Raw genomic sequence first — 16,230 nt, forward strand, 5'->3', positions numbered from 1 at the left:
TATATTTTTATTTTATGGAAAAAAAATCTCAAAAGAAGATAGCAAACATCTCAGTGCTTTTTAAACTCCCCATTGGCTTCACAAGTTAATAATGCTGAGAAAAAGTTTTCGGCTATTAAAGTTTCAAGAGTTCCTATAACCTGTTAAAGATCTGGTGGAGGCTTGGGTCAAACATGTGACTAGATCATTTCACCCCTAAGCAAACAGGAAGAAGTAGAGGGTTTCCTCAAATATCCTAGGTACAGGAGTATTACAATTCGTCTTTCAGAGTCAATATTACTGTCCAATATTAGTGTCCATTACTAATAGAATGCTATTTAAAAACCAAAAACTTGAAAATACTTTGTGATATAAACAGTAGATTGAAGAGCCAAGCTCATTTTCAAAAAATTCTTAATGATACTGATAAAACACAATCTCCAGCATCAAAAAATAATCTCAGTATGCAACAAAGTTAACATTGTAATTAATTTTTATATAAACCAAATATTATCTTCGGTTATATTTTATATGGGCATCAATTTTCATACTACTTCCAATAAAAGTAACTAGCATAGTATCAAATCACTTCCAACACAGAGTTTTAACTAGAATTGATAAGAAAAGGTGAGAAGAATTATTTCATGAACTTTTATCAGACATTAAGTAGTGGGCTTATCAACATTAAAGAGAACATACTAAGGAAAACCAGAGAGAATTTAGTTACCATTTTCTTCTAGCTGTCTGATAATCTGACATATCTTGTACTCTTTAAAAAAATTTTATACCAAAGCTATTTAGATCTAGATTTGTGAAAGCCAGTCTGTGTTAGCATGATTTTCCTATAAACATTTTCCCTTCCATTTAACTAGAATACTTCGTCCCATATAATCAAGAAAAGTGGGGGAGCAATGTTAATCTGGAGTTTTAAAATCAACTTTAAGAATGCCAACTGAAGAATTATAAAGTTTGAGAAATAATAATGGCTATTTATCTTTGACTCCAGGGTGGCACGCTAAGAACTAAAGGTTTACCGTTGATCGAGGTCCCATCTGTTTTTGGTTATGAGATTCATTAACAATAAATGTGCCTTTTTTAACCACTTTTTATCAAGATTACTCTTTTCCATTATATTAAACTGCAGTCTAAAGCCAAAATTAGAGAGTGATGATTATTAACTTATTCAAAACACTCTTTATAATGTTCCATGTGGATTATAATGCAGAGCTGCTTTTTCTAAAATTGGTTGCCTTACCCTAGAGCAGAAGACAAATTTTAAAACATAATTTGAAAAGAAAATCTTTAACCCTTGGGGCAACCTGAGAGAAAAAAAAATGTGGTGGAGGCAAGTAGACAGCAGCATCAAAGTTAATGCTACAAAACATATTAAGTAATCATGAGGCTTAACAGCACTATAAGCTGTAGAGCAAATGAAAGTGATAGATTATAATTTAGTTAATGTATTGACAATCAAAACATCATATAGGTCATGCAAAATTGTCCTTTGAATATCCACCTATGAGCATCTATTAAACACTAAGTCATCCAGTAAAAAGCTTTACATTATAAAGCAAAATTACATGCACATAAAACACCCAATTTACTCCTTTAAAGTCTATGCCCAAGGCTAAAGTTCACCAAACCTCAGTTTGGAATTGAAAAGAGCAGCCTCCAACAGGCCTGCCTGGACTGACAGCAGCAGAAACTAACCATGGTCTCAACAGATGCCAGGCTGAAGAGTTTCTTTTGAGTTACACATTTAAAAACCCATTTTAATATAACGTCTGGCTGGCACACAGAAAGCACGCTACTTTCTCAAAATCCCATTTCCCTGCCCATAAACTAAGACCATATATGATAATTACTGAATGAAACAGTAAACTCAAGTCTCAGCAATTATTTCCCTTAAAAAGAAAGAAATAAAAGCACGAAATTTCGGCTTCAAGAACCTATTTTTTTGCATTGTGGGATCCTTTTCAATGAGTTTCCTTGCTGGATCGCCTCTCTTGCCCCCACAGAACCCAATAATCACATTTTAAGAGATTGTGCCCTTATCCATTCCATATGGCCGGCACGATCCAGGCCAAGCTTTCACTGTGACCTTTTAAAGAGACAAAGAAGCAAAGTACTATCTAGAAACAGAAACACTGCAGTTTTACTGAGTGAAATTAGCAAAACCGACCTGAAACTCACCACTTCAAAACTTGACAGCATATAAATAACAAAAACAAAGGAGATTTCCTTTGCAGCCCGGGTTCTTGAAGTGAAGTTCAAGACTGATGTTTTCTATGTCCTTTTTTTTTTTAATTAAAAAAAAAAAAAAAAAAAAGCAGCAGACCTGAAGGCGACTTCCCCTGAAATTGTATTATTTTCTCTTCCCCTACCCCCGCCCCCCATAAGCGGGGGAAGGGCAGAAACAAACGTCTAGAAGAGTAGCCATGGGAGAGGGGGTTTAAAAAAAAATCACAATTCGAAAATCAACGTTTATGATTTGTAAAATGTCTAACCTCAGAGAACGGGGTTTTCGATGGGGAGGAGGGGAGAGTGGGAAGTAGGGAGGAGGGAGAAGATAAAATTGATCTGACAAGTGATTCGTTGGGGGGGGGGAATCGTAAAAACAAAGCAAAACCCGTTATGAGCTGTACACTGTGGTGGTGCTGGGGAGGCGAGGTGGTGACTGAGGAATCTCTTAAAAAAAAGAAGAAGAAAAAAAAAATCACTGCGGACAAGGTCTCCAAAAAGGAAGGAGATTTTTAAAAAAAAAAAAATTCCCCTCTTCTCTCTTCCCTCCCGCTCGCTCGGGTTCTTCGGTGTGAGGACAGAAAGTCTACTTCTGGCTGTCACTTGCAATATTATTCTCCAATAACCCCGGAGAACGCGGAGAGGGGAAGGCCACCTCGCCTCCCTGCCAATCGCCCCCACCCCCTCCCCAGAGATAGCGACTAATATTAACAAACCTTAAACTTTTTCCCTACAGCCTCGCACCCCCAACGAGGGCATCTACCAGGGGACAGAGAGGGTGAGGGGCAGAGGGTCGCGAGAAAAGCCCCGGAAAGGCACTAAAATGCCACTTTTGATTCCGCCCTCGCTGACAACAGCCCCGAGGACCCTCTCCCTGCCCATTGACGCGGGGCTGGGAGCGTCTGGGGAGACCAGTGAGTGAGGGGGAGAGAGAGGAGGAGGGGGGAGGGGGAGGAGGAGGAGGAGGAAGATCAGAAGGGACCCCAGCCACCTCTACCGCCTCGGCAGCGACGAACTCCCCGCCCCCTCCCCCAAAAAAGTCGCCAAGCTCTCTCTCAGCCAGAGTCCGAGGTAAACAACGAGCACCACAATGGCACTAGGACTTGGGGGTGTGGGGGAAAAGAAGCCCAGAAACCCAACAAAACTGATCAGGAGTTTCCCGAAATGCAAAAGGGGGGGTGGGAAGCGTCCTCTGAAGTCGCCCAGGCTTTTACGCACGGCCCCCGGGCAGGCTAGAGGGCGGCTGTTGCTGTTGTTGTTGTGACGAGGCCGGTTGTTGCTGGGTGGCACTGGGAGAGGTGTGTGTGTGTGTTTGTGTGTGCGTGCGTGTGAGCGCGAGTCCCCGGACGGGGCTGTTTCTCTCTCTCTCTCTCCCTCGGTCGCTCTCCCCCTCGCTGCCGTCTCTGCCCCCATTAAATTATTAGTTGACTCATCCCGGCCGCTGTCGCCGCCGCCGCCGTGCCCAGCTCGGCTCCGCGCGTCCGCCCGGGCTGCAGCCCTCTACGCCGCTGCTCCTGCTGCTGCTGCTGCTGCTGCTGCCGCCGCCGCCGCTGTGGCTGCCTCTTCTTCCTCCTCCTCATTTTAATACAAAATCACCCCGCTCGCAGCCCCAGCCCCGAGCACGCAGCCTCCTCCCGGCCGCCCGCCGCCGCCCGGAGCCTTCCCCAGCGGGGCCGGCTCATCCGCCGCGTCCGGGGAGCGGGAGCGAGCAAGAAAGTGGCGGCGGCGGCGGCGGGGGGAGGGAGAAGAGGAGGAAGGGGGTGCGCAGCGGAGGAGGAAGGCGGCGGGGGGGCAGGGTGCACGGAGAAGGCGGAAAAGGGATGGGGATTAAAACCCGGGCTGGAGGGCCGGGATTGGGGGAGGGGGCGGGGGCGGCGAGTTAAAAAGCCTAAAGACAAGTAACTAGTGAATGAGTGCGGAGCTGGGGGTGGGGGGGAGCGCACGATTTCCGGCCCCGGGCGCGCAAGAATTTGTAATGAGCTTGATTAGAGTGAGGCGGCCCGACATTTATTACACACAATACCCAGAATAACAGGGCGCTGCGCGAGGGTTAGTGCTGGCCGCCGCCAGGCGCGCCAGGGAGAGCGCGGAGGGGAGGAGGAGAGGGGGCTTCCCTGGCAGCGGCCGCCGGAGCGGGGAGGGGAGCGCGCGGCGCGCGGGCGACGAGGGCAGGTGTGCGAGTGGGAGCGGGGTGGAGGAGGAGGGGCAGGACTGGCTCGGGGGCGGGGGGAATGAAAGTGACGGGGAGGAGGGGGCGAGGGCCGGGGGGGGGGGGGGAACTAACCACCCACTCTCACGCCACAAAAGCCACAAAAAGGAATACTCCGGGGGCGTCGCAGGCGGGCACCCGAGGGACAGGCGGGCGCCCGGGGGCGGGGGCGCGGAGGACGCACTGGCCCCGCGGGAAAGGGACCGAGTCTTGCAGGTGACAGGCGCTGAGGACTGAGGTGGTAAGACTTCAGGAAGTGGCTGAAGGGGACAGTCGGGAGGTGGATCTCCCAGGAAAAAGCGCAGAGGTTGCAGAAACATTTGCAGAGCAATAAAGGCCAGGAACCTAGAAATGCTCTCCCAAATATTTATTCTCAAAGGAGGGTGGTCCCTAAACTATAAAGAGTGAACATTAAAAGCAACCGACTAAGAGCTTTCTGTACAAGTCAGAGTCACAGAACACTTTGGAGGAAGAAATATGAGGCCCATAGTGGTGGAGTTAAAATTTGGGTCACTTGAAAGAGACTTGTTATTACAAAGGAAAAGATGTCATCATTCTTAAAATAATTTACACAGGGCGAGAGACAGGAAAGTTAGGGTTGGTAAATACATCTGTTGTAGCAATAAATATATATATTTTTTTCTGTAATCTAGGGTAAAGTCCCCAGATCAATGGCTATTATCACTTAAGTATGAACTTTAGATAAATATAGCTCATATAAAAATGAAGAACATTACAATCTCACCCAAAATAGATATGCGTCATTTAGCGTTTAGGTTTTAGTACCACCATTTTAGCACCCTGAGATTATTAAACAAGATTTAGTGCCCTTAATCACTAAACAAGAACAAAAAGTTATAAGAATTATTTTGTAGAATACACTGGTAGGGAAAAGACAACAATCAGTCAGATAAACATTTTGTTACACATAAAAAAGCAACAAGTTAGCACAAGTACTGAGATAAGAGGGAAATATGCAAATTAGGCTCTTTAAAGCTACCAATACACTCTTAGACACACTGTTTACACTAGAAATCTAAGAAAAGCAGAAGGTAAAGTAGAAGATAAAGTATAGGAAATTATGGCCTCCTGGGGGAGGATAACTTCAGGAGAAACACAATGAAAATATATCACTCTAATAGCACCCAAGTTTCACCCACAAACCGGAAAGGTTAGTCAAAATCGAGGAAGGCAAGGGTGAATCTTGGCACATATAAACAGAAGCCTTGAGCAAAAGAACATGTGATAATCAAACTCAAGACACAGCACCCAAAACAAGAAAAGAAATGTAAGGCAATTTTTACTAAAAAGCCTAAATGGTGCTACATTTTTAAAGGTTGAAATTCGGGGGGAAATATGGAGGAGGCTATTTTAACTAAAGTCTTAAGAAATATAATCAATAAGGAAATATACAAAAAGGGCAAAATGCAGTATCTTTGTGGAGATGTGTATTCTGGGTAGATGTACTTAAGTATTTTAAAAAGATAATTAAGAGAAAAAGCAGATATTATCTCTGATGACAATGATTTTTCCCCCAACATGACAGGTTAAATTTGTAATTTCCAATATGAGTATTTTAATAGTTGTTTCAAATTAGTAATATCTGATGTATTACCCTGAAACCTGACTTGTTTTCAGTAGGGACAAGTGCATTCTAGTATCCTGTTGAACAAACTTACAAACAATAGCAAAATTTTAAAAATAGAGGAAAAATTTTCAGGACTACAAAAGAATATGCCATTCACCCATGCAACTTCACCTCAAGCTTAATGACTAAAAAAGAAAGAAAAGAAAGCAAAACAAAATTTGAGCTAAAAAAAAATAATAATAAGAAAACCTAAGAAAAGGTTACTGAAAATATCAATATTAAGACAAAATGGGATAAATATTATTTTTATCCCATCATTTTACACAAATAAATAAGACAGAATGCCTTCTGCTTGCCTTAGCCTCATAATGACCTGATCAATGCTAATGTAATATGGGAAATAAAATAGTAGTCTTTAAATCTGAATAGCACTTTTATCCAAGAATCACAAACCTATTCATAAACACAAATCATTAAAGTATGTAATAGGGGTTGACATGGCCTTAGAAAATGATAAACAGAATAAGCAAGCATAAGGTATCTAATAATGACTTTATTATAAAGAGTAACAATATATTACAATCGTGAATCTATTAATCACATAGACGCAATAATTTTCTCTGAAGCATATTCTGTATTCCAGAACTTTATGATTAGAAGAAAGGATAGAAGTAAAATGGCATACAAGAGTTTTATACCCTAGCAGTATACTACATTGATGAACTTAATTACTATGCACTATCTACTAGTTCAGAATATTCATTATAGCCACTGAGTTATTGGTCAGTGTAAACTCAGATTAAAATAAAGAAGAAAAAAGAAAGATAATTAGGAAAATACTACCTACTTAGGCGTATGTAAGAGAAAGTTCATACAGGGGGGAAACCATCAACTGATTCTACGTAGGAATATATTTACCCATAAAGAAGCAATCAAGTATTTTAAAAAGTTAAACTTTATAAATACTGCTATCAAAATAAAAACTTGAGGAACATGAAATAGTGCAACTCAATTACATGAACTGTTTAACATGTGGACATACGGTTAAAACAGAGTGTATGGAGAAGGCATTCATACTGGCTACACAAAGGAAGCAAAGATAAAATATTGTAACTGATATACAAGATTTTTAAAAACTTAATGAAAGCACTACTGCATGTTTTAGATGGCAACGTATTAAGATAAATATGCAGGCAGATATCCGAAAGCATTAAAACACATTCAGAGTTCTGAATAGGACATACATTTGTAATAAACAGAGAAAAGCATTTAGAATTCAAATGCTTTTAAGATATAGCAACTCTGTCAGTGCCTGTGTTAGTAAAGCAATGCTCAATGCTCACCACCATAACACTTTCTAAGGACATGTTGTTGTTGGGTTTTTTTTTTTTTCCATCTTTTTAAATTCAAATACAGTTGGCTATCTCTCCACACTCTTAAAGTAGCACAATTTATGTAGCACATAGCTCTTTTTTGTCATGTCAACTCTTTGTTTTTTGGCTTTAACTGCAGGTGGTGTTTTCCATATATGAATTTCTGGGAATATGGTCTGTGTTGGCCATATAAGGATGTCTATTCAAGCCATATGTTTTGCTGTCATGTGTCTCATTTTGTCTGTCTGGGATGTCAGTACTGATTTCCACATCGTTTCTTGAATGGACCAAATTCCAATTTGTAAGAGCAGGGAGGAAACGCTGGGGATGTAGCCCAAACAACTTTGTCAAAACATATATTGAAGAGGAAATGCAATATCCTGTAAACATTTGCACCTTCTTATCATGTATTATCTATAACTGACATTATCACAACTGCATACAGTTTAGGAAAGAATTCACTTGCTCGAGTTCAAATGTTTGCAGTATGCATGTGCATATAGCTTCATCATACCAGATCCCCTCATCCTGGGAGGTCATGGCATGGCCCATGCTAACTGCCTTGCTCTGAGCTGTGAGTCCCACAACTAACCTGACCCAGCCTTGAACCAGAGGAAGGCACACAGCTTCATGCTTTTCTCTGGTGCAACTCTCTGACTAATCCCACAAAAAGTTCTGATCCCCATGATATACTCTCACAACATCTTGTATTTCTCCTTTGTAACAGTCATCCCAGTCTTAATCAATTAACAAACAGGCTAATTATTAGTTTAATAAATAGCTCCCTTATTGGACTGAAATCCCTATGGTAGCAGAAGTCTGTGTTCACTGCCATACTACCAGAAATGTAATGCAGCATCCTTGTAATATTTAGATTATGAATGAATATATAGGAGCAAATAGCTCACAGTGTCACTTGAAACCAATTTCCACTACAAAGTGCGTTGACAATACATTTCAGAGATTGCAGATGTGAGGAGAAAGGAACAGGGGAGAAGGTGGTTATACCATTTAAATTTGAATTAAAATGAAATAAAATTTACAAGTTAGTTCCTCCATATTTCAAGTGCTCAATAGCCCCCATGTGACTACAGTTGCTATCATAATGCACAGTATCGCTATAGAACACTTCTTCATTGCAGAAAGTTCCATTGGGTAGTGTTTACCTAACGAACTCCTGTAAGACAACTAAGTGAATCCAAGACCTGGTCAGGAGGAATCTTAATGGTGCTGAATGGCTATTACACTTTCTAATAATGTCTGAATCAAGATCATTTTTCCATTTTATAATTAGCCCATAGATCTGTAAAGTTGCATGAAATTATACTTGTGTACTGCTGAACACAAATTTAAGACAACTTTCTAGACATGTCTGTACTTGAAAGGGTCCTGTAATACAGTTGGAATAATATGCATTTACTCCAAATGCTGTTTTCCATGAGCATTTAAATATCTCATAGGTGAAGTTAAAAACCACAGAGTCATTCCCACCCTTACCTTGGCCCCCACATTAAGTAAGCATAGCTGCCCTTGGAAATGGCTCTTTTGGAAGCTTTAATTGTAGAGACTTACTCAAACTGGGAGGGCATCCAGATACCAAACAAATAATAGTACACTGCAGAAAATAATGGCAAAAGACTTGAAAATGTTACAGGAGAGATAAAAAGAGTAATGATAATGAACATTACATGCAGGGCTTTATATTTTTGTTTTTATTTTTTTTCCCCAAATAAGTTGAGTTTCAGTTAGATTGATGTGATCAAAAGTTGCTACCTAATTACTTTGGGGTAGATATAAATACCACTGGTAATTTATGATATGGTTTTAATAGACAAAGGTCATTATTACAGCAGAAAAAAAACAGACCAATGTTTTTGCTAGTCTGGGGGGGATCTAGACAAGAGCAACTGTTATAGTTGGCTTCTGGAAACTGACAAGATACTTGAACCTTTTACCCAGAAATACTGCTGTCAAAATTTACTTTTATATTAGCAAAAATTTATTGAACAAATCTTTTCAAGATGTTAGTATGAATCCTGTCTCTAACAAGGCACAATGGTAATGATTTCATCAAAACTGGTACTTCTATCTGGACCTAGATCCAAAATTGAACAGGGATCAGAAAAGAATTCCTGCAATTGCCACTGAGTCTGCCAGTGTAGAGATCTCCACCAGTGTACTCAAAGAGTTTCAGGATGTCTCATTTTGTCTCTCTGGCTCCAGGAGTGCTCTCCCAGAGCCTTCTCACTTGGGAACTTCCCTTCTGCTATCTCCTTTAATATGCAGCTTGATTTCACCTCTTTGTCTAAAGCCTGCTCCAGCTGTTGGTTATTTCCTTTGATGTTCCATCACTCTACCTGTCCTGCTTGCAATGTGACATTCCATATTTTATAGGCCTACACCTCCAAACTGCAAGGCTGTAAGCACATCGTGGTTTGTTATGTATATATTCCTGGAGTCTCTCACTGTGCCTGCCATCACAGGGAAGAAATTCAAAAGCTGTTTTTATGAGCCAGTGCTTCTAAGAATGCAGCCTAACAATTTTAGGAAGTCAAGGCAGGTGCCGGGATCATACTCAGGGTGTTCTGGCTGCACCCCTCTGCAATTAAATCAGAATGGCTGAGGGTGGGAGCTGGTCATTCGTTTCTTAAAATTCCCAGGGTGATTCTGAGGTATAACCAGGTTTGGCATCCATAGTTAAGTAATGTTTTGAATTTAGGGAATAAAATATGCCTACTAGGATACCTATGAGGTCAAGTTTTTACCCCAATCCCGGGGTCACTTGGAAATGTTAAGTCTACTCTATGAACCAGCAGTAGCACAAAATTTAAGAAAGGTGTGATGGTGCACACCTGTAATTCCAGTTACTCCAGGAGAAGGTGAGCAATGAGGCTGAGGCAAGAGGTTCACAAGTTCAAGGGCAGCATTGGTTACTTAGTGAAACCCTGTTTCAAAATAAAAATAAAAATGGTGTGGCTGTAGTTCAGTGGTAGAGCACCCTGCACCCCTGGGTACAAGTTCCATTACCACAATGCAGAAAACAGAAAGGAAAGAAGGAAGGACCGATGGACAGAAGGAATGAAGATAACAGGTATGTATGTATGTATGCATGTATGTACAGGCGAGCCACTTGTTTCAAACAAACTAAAAAGAGTAAGGGGGAGAAGCCATTAGATCACTGATTTGGTGAATAAAGGTATGCTATTTGAGAAACCATGATAAATTAGCATTTGGGCACTTGCTTGAGATTTACTGGGGTGCCAGAAATCCTGTGCAGGTATGTGATTTATCATCACAGACATAAGCGACTAACCACAAAATTACACATGGAAGTACAGTTCTAAAACCAGTCTATTATTTTCTGGAGCCAGAACCATCTGAGTTTCCTCTAATTCTTTTTCAACATAGTTGGGCATGCTCCCCGATCCCACCCCCACCACCAACAACAACAAAAAAATTCAACCTTGAGTGAGCTTCTCAATTTATTTCCAGACTGAATCACTGCACTTGAGCAGAACCAAAGTATTCATATTGTCTATGCCCTGGGGCCACTTGCAGGGCATTCCAGTCCTACCTACTGTGCCTTTAATACTCACAGGAAGCTCAAGGGATTTTAATTCCTCTCAAGTCAAACACTATTCTTCCCAATTAACCTTTAGCCAAGGCATATCAAAATTTCCTTAGTGATGTGAATATTATTGTTAATCTTTCCTGGCTTCACTATAGGGAAAAAGAGTTGGAGGTTACAGTGGGCCTTAGTCAAGGTCACTTTTGTGGGAACATCATCCAAAGGCAATATCTGATATTGTACTTCCATGCCCAGCACCACAGGTTGCTAGACCAGGAATTGTCCATTGGAAAGGAAAGCCACCACCAGAAACAAATGCTTAACAACAATTAAATATGACTATAAAGCTTGAAATTTGCTGATGCAAAAGCAAAGTTCAATTCAAAACTAAAGCGCATTCTACTCGGACTAATGGAAAGGAGTTAGAAGCAGATTGTGATGGTTACACAACGCTGTGAATGTAATCAATGTCACTGAACTGTATGTTTAAAAAAATCATCAAAATGGCATATTTTATGTTACACATAATTTAAAAAAAATCAAAACAATCTTTCATCTAGATCTAAGATTGGCTTGTATCATGAAAATATCATGTCAACCTTCATGCGAAATAATGTGCTATGATGCATTTCCACTGCTTTGTCCTTACCTGCTGACTGCTACAGTCCAGTCTATGCTGGATACCTATCCATAGGATGAATACCCAACCCAAGGATAATCAACAGCAATGGGTAATGGGAGATCAAGGTCTCACCCACTTTGCGCGTTCTCCAATGCAAGAAGATGGTTCTCTTTTAAGGTTTTATACAATATAGAATATTACCAAATGAAGACAAGGAAGCTTTGACAAAACCCAAACAAAAAAGAGTATATTAAATGCAAAAGTTCTTTTGGGATATTTTTCCAAAGAGTAAAAATCATTCATGAAATAGTACACCTTCCTGTTAAACAGTTCTTAGGATTTCACACACTGATGTGCAGCGCTGTAAAAATGTAACCTATATAATAATTCACAAATTGACCACATATAAAGACTTTAGATTCCATTTTTTAAAACAAAAGAATTTTTTAAAAGAAAGACTTTTGAATTTGTCAATTATTATTATTTTTGTGATAGTAATATGATAGTAATAAGGATTAAAGTATTTGCTTCTTATACAACATTAGAAATATCATCTTTACCTTTAACACATCATCTATAATTCTACTTCATATCATCTATTCCTACTGATTTTATATTAGGATGGAATTTTATATTATTATAAAGTAGAATTTTTAATGTATTAGAAATTCATTTATAAACTATATTTTATTGAAGGTTATATCTATGTATATGTATCTGACGTGCATGACTAAGGAATTATGTATTAATATACATAATGAAGCTGAATTTAAAAGATATCATGTATAAAAGTATTAAATAAAATACTAAAAAATAGCTTCACAGTATAGCGAAGTTATACAAGTTAACTATCCTGAAGGTGCCTTTCTTTATTAGTGTATTTATTGTGAAATTTTATTCATTAGATAACTGACAAGGACTATAAATATGCATGCAAATTTCCAGTTGATATGAAGCAAAAAGTTTATAAATAATGCTACATTATAACTTTAAAAAAAAGAACTAGAGAGCCTTGAGGCTATTTTTTAATCAAATATTTTTATTTATTTTGTTAAGACTTTTCATTTGTTTTATATATATGTATATATATATATGAACACATACCACAGGGGAGAGAAACAAATAGCATATTTATGAAAAATTTTTAGGGGGACCAGATTGTAACTATTTTGAGCCTGCATTGTTTTAAAGATGGTCAATACCCACTGTTTTTCTGTTATGTCTACAATTGCAGAAACACTACATATTCATTTAATAATAATAAAAACTGAACTTCTTATCTCTCATTGGAGGTAATAAGGCCCTCAAAAATAACTTTTTAGTTTAATTTGCACATAGGGAATTTATCACTAAAAATTACAACCCTGTAAGCAAGGCTGACATATACTATAATTTAAGATATATAAAACCAAATCTTATGGCATTCTTAATAAAATTGAGAAATCCAACTGTTTGGCCAACATCCAAGTATGAATAAATGTACATATCTACAACATACATATATAGCATAACATTTGTGTACACAGATAATATTTACATGTCATGCAAGAGTGTATTACACAGTTAAAACTAGTCTACCACTGTTTCCATCAGAAATCCTTTATACCCACAGTTAATGTAACACTCCTCTTATTAAGCAACTCTGGTGAAAGAAAGGCTAAATAACATAAGAGGGAAAGTAGTGGAGAAAAGGCAAGGAAACAGATTTGGTTATTACTTCTTACTCCACTAGCTATCTAAGGGATCCTTCATTAGCTAAGCAGGATCAGATTCCATATCTATAAAATGAAGAAACAATCTGATAATCTTTAAGACCAGATAAAAAATTATCTACCTTTACATTTGATTTAAAAAATTAAGTTCACTTTGAAGACAAAACAAAGATACAAGGAAATTTCTCACATGCTATGCTAGATGTTTATCTATATGTAAGAGACAGGTGTCAAACAAACAAATAAAAAAAAAAACCACTAAGGCAAAGAGAAACTTTAACTCACCAGATTCCATCTGTTACATTTGAATTCATGCATAATTGATTATCCATGACTGGTAAGTTCTTTTCTCACTAGCCGACCACAGTTTTCTAAACATTATGTATTAAATCACTACTAAAGTAGACTGCATTTCAGAAACAGCAAGGCAGAATAAGAATATTTTAAATGAAAAATTACATGCCGGTTAATAATAATACAGCTGACCTATGTTTAAGGGAGAGAAATTTTAATCATGTGCATATTAAATATTAATAACCTATTCTGTTATTGTTATAATAAGGTTAAGTAGGCTTCTCCATGCTTAAGGAAAGAGAGAGAAAGAAGGAATGCATAATGGTGCAAAAAGACACAGAGACGAGAGACAGACATAAGGAAAATGTGTCAACAATAAACAAGAGGAAATGAGAAAGAAGGAAAAGATGAAGGTGGAAACTAATCTCTATGTGTCATTATGACTGCCAGAGTACTGGCAAAGAAGCAGCATCCTTTTATTTCAATTTTAATCATTTCTGAATTTTAATACCCGGCTCCTTTTGTAATTCTCCTGGCATTCCCCATATGCCTCCATCCCAGCCAAAACACCAGTGTAAATTAAATGGCAGGCAACCACACTACTGATGTAGTCTCCCCAAAGAACCTACCAGGTGACCAAAAGCAAAAAAGGTATGTCTACCTTATGGTCCCTGAGGACCTCTAGCCAATTAACTGGCTGAACATTTTTTAGTTTCTTTAATTTTGAAAAGAAGGACAGGAGTTAGGTAAGCCACAGATAGAGAATCATTAAAAAAAATAAAGCAAGCCAGTAGTAATACAATAATCAGTGACCATCAGGGCCTGGAAAAATGAGTTTGCTCTCACTGGCACTAAGGAGCATCACATGATTATTTAATTACAGCTCTAATTTTTGTCTCGTGGATGGCAACATATCAACAATTAATAGGGCAAATAGAGGAGACTGTGTTTTTAAAGAGACAGAATATGCATGATAATGTAATAGGTCACACAGCAGTGCACCACTTAAAGAATACTTTCTTTTTGTGTAACTAAATAGAAATGCCTGCAAATAGCCCCACACATTTTAAAATGAGAATACATTTTAAAAGAAATGTCTGGTGTTTTTTTTTTTTTTTTTTTTTGGAGATAACTTTCACAGGATGATTGAACTTTTCAGGATGTTTTAGACGCAGCTAATAACCCTCTTGAAACTCTGGTGTTAGTTTTAAGAAATGGAGTGAAATCTTTGTTAATACAAGCACCCTGAATCTTAGAAAAGTTTAAAAACAATGTATATAGCTACAGTAAAGAAAATGTATTTACACAAAAATTATAGCTGATATTTATTCAATGGCATCCTGGAAAAAAAATTGTTATGATAGGAAAGAACAGGTAGAGGTTAATCAGCCTTGGGCCACTAGTCGGTGGTACTTTGGCTCTGGAATATCAGAAAGGCCACCACATGGTGTCCTGACTGCAAGGAACTCAGGGGAGTACTCTATGTTGACTCTGCTACAGTTTATTACAACAATCATACACCAAAGGACCATGAACCTGAACAGAGATACTTAACCTAATCCTGAAGGTCAGACAATGGGGATAAAACAGAAACCCTGGTGCTTCTGTCAAAAAAATGACAGCACACATAGTTAAAGAAGAAAAGCAGCCAATTATCCAGAAAACTGGGGCATGTGTAGATTAAGAGCTCAGATAACCCCCATAAAAACAGAACGTGAGGAAGAAAAGTCTCTTTTCCCAATAAATCTTTATCGGCATGATCCACTTTCAATATTTATTCTATTATTATTTTAGTACTTCTTTCATGAATGGTTACTGTGTGCAAGCCACAGAAATCTAGCTGATTTCCCTATTTTACGTAGCACAGGCATGTACCTTATATTTAGTTCCTTTTTGGTAGTTTAATAACTTACAGAAATAAATAATAGTAGCACATAAGAGCTTGATAAAGTGGGAATCCTAAAGCATATTTGAATGTCATAAAGTCTACAAATTCTGATTAATCAAGAAAATTCAAAGAGTGAAGCAATATGATAGAACCATCGAAAGGTAAATCCAGCTTTAAACCCTTATAGTTTCAGTCAGCTGTTGTTTTGCCATGCTACAAACCACAGCTAAAAACCAAGTTTGAGATTTGAACAATGAAATAATTTTAGTAATACCATTCTGATCAGCTGCTCATATGTATTTGGAATATTAGGTTATACAGAATTGTAAAAAAAAAAAAAAAAAAAAAAAGAGTTGGACTCAAGAAACAGTGACTAAAATGATTCCATAAGGAGTATTAAGAGGTGCTAAGTCAACTCAATAAGCTTTTAAGCATCTTTTGTTGATCAAAGTCATCAAAAAACAAGAAAATGTGGGAATTTCCAAATACAACATAGAAAAGCTAAAATTGCTGAGGGGCAATAGTTTCTAATGCCACACGTAAAAATCCATCAAGCCAATACTAATCGCAAAGAAAGGAAAACAAGAAGAAAAATTTATAACCCTGCAAAAAGTTTTAAAATTAAGTAATTTTGTATAAAAATGTTTTGATGATGCTGGACCAAAAATCTGACTCCATACATTCTAAAAGAATTTTTTTTTTTTTTTTAGAGACTAGCAAGCAGCAGCTTGTATGCAAGGAGTATACATCATTCTT

The 16,230-nt window shown here is 38.3% G+C and overlaps 1 protein-coding gene across 10 annotated transcripts in view; it reads right to left on the reverse strand.

Moving 5' to 3' along the window:
- Nucleotides 1-16,230, reverse strand: part of Satb1 (SATB homeobox 1) — a 95,609-nt gene that overhangs the window by 72,084 nt on the left and 7,295 nt on the right. For 2 of the 10 annotated variants that reach the window (XM_046422704.2, XM_046422700.2), the window contains exon 1: nt 2,173-3,950. The exons of 4 other annotated variants lie outside the window; for them this stretch is intronic. The gene's annotated coding sequence lies outside the window, so the exon portion shown is untranslated. Of the gene's footprint in view, nt 1-2,161; nt 3,951-16,230 lie in introns of those variants that run through there. 4 more of the 10 variants (XM_058572208.1, XM_046422705.2, XM_046422703.2 and 1 more) reach the window with 3 other exon arrangements.

Source organism: Marmota monax, unplaced genomic scaffold (genome assembly GCF_021218885.2).
Source record: "Marmota monax isolate L192 unplaced genomic scaffold, Marmota_monax_Labrador192_F-V1.1 WCK01_AAM20220418_F8-fsc00278, whole genome shotgun sequence".
In the NCBI taxonomy this organism is placed as follows: Eukaryota; Metazoa; Chordata; class Mammalia; order Rodentia; family Sciuridae; genus Marmota; species Marmota monax.